We start from the raw sequence: 4,164 nt of genomic DNA on the forward strand, positions 1-4,164 counted from the left end.
GGGAACAACTGGGGGAACTGGGTTTCCATTCTATGCAAAAGAATCCCAGCAAGAATCATTGACTTTCTTATGATAACAATTTGCTAACCAACCAACTCCTTTCCATTTAAGCAAATGGGATCTACTACAGATCGAACCAAATTCTTCGCGTCTTCTTCTTAGAATGGATCTTCCGTATCACTTTCTTCCTCTCGAAACAGGGATGCAAGACGCGCCCCCTAGCAGTTGCGTTACTCAGCCGGGGATGTCCGAGATCAATTTTGGATCCGTGACAAACCAATGAAACTCGATATATCGACATTACCGTATTGGACTCTGATGCGTTGTGCCCAAGCAGAGCGAAGTGACGAACATCATAGAATCTCCCCGGTTCTACTCGGAGTTGTTTTCCTCCAGTATCAATTGCTGCATGTCTATCCGTAATAGTCTTGTCGTGTGAAAAATAACCCAAAACAACTCAATCGGTTTGGGGTCAAAAAATGGAACCTAGATAAGTATCTCCGACACATTTGATTCCTGTCAAGTCTCGACGCCGGGCTCGCACCAGAACGAGAAAACAAATGGATTATTCGGTTTGATACGCGTGATCTCACCTGTCCATATATATTCCATTCTTCGACGCTCCATATATCTGACAACTATTGACAGAAAGAGTTCCAACCCGGGTTAAATATGTTTATGGAATTATCTTATGAATGTGCTTGGATTGTCCCCTCACGCCCATTCGTAACCTCTGGTTTGATCGGATTGGCATCGTTTCTTTTTCCAAAAGCCACTAAGAGCCTTCGTCGTATACGTGCTATGCTCAGTGTTCTTTCATTAGCCGCAGCTATGTCCGTCTCTATCGCAACATTCTGGCAACAAGTTACTGGTCGCTCCACTTTTGAATACTCATGGTCATGGATTCCCAACGACGATATTTCTCCAAAGATAGGATTTTCAGTTGATTCACTTACTTCCATTACGTCGATATCAGTCACCACCATAGGTGTCTTGGTTATGATTTACAGTGATAGTCATATGCGTCACGACTAGGGATACGTAAGGTTTCCCGTCTATTTAAGTTTCTCCACTGCCTCCACGTCAGGATTATGTTCAGTCCCAATCCAATACAGATTCATGTTTTTCGGGAATTAGTAGGGATGTGCTCTTACTCGCCGATAGGTTTTTGGTTCGCACGACCAGTGCTGCTAATGCCTGCCAAAAGCTTTTGCAACTAATCGTACAGGAGATTTCGGATTATTATTGGGTATATTAGGTACGTATTGGATAACTGGTAGTTTCGAGATCCGCGAATCGTGTGATTGATTTAGTGAGTTGATTGATAACAACAGCGCCGGCTCCTCCCTTGCCAATACATGTGCTCCTCTACCATTTTTGGGTCCGGTATCTAAATCTGCACAATCCCCACTCCACGTATGGTTGCCCGATGCAACGGAAGGACCCACACCTATTTCGGCTCTTATACACGCCGCTACTATGGTAGCTGCGGGAATTTTTTTTGTAGCTCGAATGCTTGAATTGTTTGAAACCTTACCTCTAAGCATGAATGTTATCTCCTGGATAGGCGGAATAACGGCTCTACTGGGAGCGACGATAGCTCTTGCCCAGAAGGATATCAAGAATGGTTTAGCTTATTCTACTATGTCTCAATTGGGCTACATGATGCTGGCTCTAGGTCTCGGTGCTTATAAACCTTCGTTGTTTCACCTCATTACACATGCCCATCCCAAAGCTTTGCTATTTCCCGGATCCGGTTCAGTAATTCATTCGATGGAAAGGGTTGTCGGATACTCTCCCAATAGAAGTCAAAATATGTCTCCCACGGGTGGTTCGCGAAAATATATGCCAATTACTGGAATCACTTTTCTTTCAGGTACTCTCTCTCTCTGTGGTATACCACCTCTAGCTCGTTTCCGGTCCAAAGATGAAATTATTGCAAAGAGTTGGCTACGTTCCTTTCCCCCCCGGATGTATAGCCTCATTCACAGCCAGTTCCAACTGCTTTCTACATGTTCCGCATCTATCTCCTCACGTTTGAGGGGAATCTACGCGCCGGTGGCGGTACCAATTCATCCCATTCCTCTATGAATAGTGTCATTCGGAGTATCACCAAAACGATAGCAACGAGTGGAGATGGGTATGATGTTCCTCCACCCCCGCGAGACGAAGGAGTCGATTCAGCAGGAGGTTATGACGGGGAAGAGATTCAGTCGATAGAAAAGTTTCTGCAGAGTCCAATATTCGTTCTGAGTCTCTATATCCTAAGGAATCAGACGTTTCGATGGTATTGCCTTCAGTAGTACTGTCGATACCAACTTCGTTGGTTGGATCAATAGGAGTCAATCTCGCTGGAGGAGAAACTGGTCCCGATTTGCTATCCGAGTGGTTAACTCCCCTTGCAGGCTTTTCAGAGGACAACAACAATCCCGAAAATTTGGTACAATTGCTAATAGATTCAGCAGGTTCGGTTGGTCTATCACTAGCCGGAATATCTATCTCCTACGTGATTTATGGACCGATATCCTCTCACACACAACCTTGGCGGTGATATTGATCCTTTTGCCAAACAATCTATGGGTTCATTTAACCGTCTCATTGGGGACTGGTCACACAACCGGGGTTACATCGATCATTACTACGATATCCTTCTAGTGAGAGGTATTCGATTCCTGGGTGAGTTAACTCTTCTTTTCGACCAATGGGTAATTGACGGAATTATTAATGGCACCGGTATTTTGAGTTCCATAGGTGGAGAAAGCGCAAGATATGGGGAGGGCGGGAGAGTATCATCTTATTCATTCGGATTGATGATTGGTATTATTCTACTGCTAACTGCCTTCGTGTTCTCTTGTCTCCTAAGAGTTTTTTCTTCTCCCTTTCCAAGATATTCCTTATACCTCTATAAGTATCCTGTGACTATTCTACTATGTTTTCCGGAAAAGGAGAAATAGAAACTAGTGATTGGTGATCGATCGATATGCATCTTGGGGTTGGGGGGGGGCGATCAATCACGACCAAGATCAACCATGACCGAGATCTTCCACACCAGCCCCCCCCCCGATTCGTAGGCTCTATCCGAGAAGGCAAAAGGGATTGCTATCATTACTGCTTCTTCCTATAATGAGAGTTAGGGTGTACGCGAGGTTCATGAAGTCTCGAAGAAAGCTTTGGGTCTTCGAGTGGTTAACGTCTTGCAGATCAGGGGCGGCTCAAGGAACAAGAGTCTCTGGAAGTATATGGGATTGAATCATCTGCCACTTTCCTCGGTAGCTCAGCGGTAGAGCGGTCGGCTGTTAACCGATTGGTCGTAGGTTCAAATCCCACCCGGGGAGATTCATCCATTTCCAGTAGGATAGAAGATAGTCTAGATGATGTACCTCCCTTCAATAGGGATAATACTTCACTTACGTCAGGGGAGGGGGAGGTACCTCCTCATAATATATATCGTAGAAACCGATAGTATCTTTGAAGATTTACATTATCCACATTCGAGATTCTCAGTAATGAGGTAGTTCTCCCACACCCGTATGCCGAATCGGGACTATAACCATATAGTCGATCAACCGATAGAGGATTCAATATCATGCCTATTTTAAGCTCTAATAATGGATAGAAGACTCCATACCCTCCCTTCTCTTGGCCAATCTAATGCTTCTAAGGATCCGAGTCTAGCGTCGCTTCTTCGAGAATCCCTACTCCAGAGTACTGAATGGTTGGGATAAGCAAATCAATCAATCTTTGTTTTGTCCTCGTCGGAGTCTAGATGTATCGAAGGCTTCTACTCGCTCGACTTGTTACTAGATTGTAAAACCGGAGATTCCACCCCCGGGAATTCTTCCCGATGGGGTTCCCCCCACAGGGGGGGATGTTCTGTCGGTGTGGATCCGTGACAATACCCCGTTCCGGAGTCCCAATCGGGACTATTCCCAACGGGGAATTCAACTCGAGGGGGAACCAATGAATTACTTGTAGAAGCTACTGCTGGAGACTACTAAATATCAGGCTTACTATACGAAAGAGTCAGGTCATATATCATTCCGTTTTGGCGAGAGAGTCATGCCTTTGCGAAGGATCAAGTCCCACAGCTTCAGCTCTGCGTCCGCGCCCGGAATCACAATCTTTGCTTGCCTACTTACCACTGAGAGGGAAGGGACGTTTAGG

Source organism: Dipteris shenzhenensis, unplaced genomic scaffold (genome assembly GCF_047967505.1).
Source record: "Dipteris shenzhenensis isolate YYH24624 ecotype China unplaced genomic scaffold, Dip_SZ_1.0 scaf0535, whole genome shotgun sequence".
NCBI lineage: Eukaryota > Viridiplantae > Streptophyta > Polypodiopsida > Gleicheniales > Dipteridaceae > Dipteris > Dipteris shenzhenensis.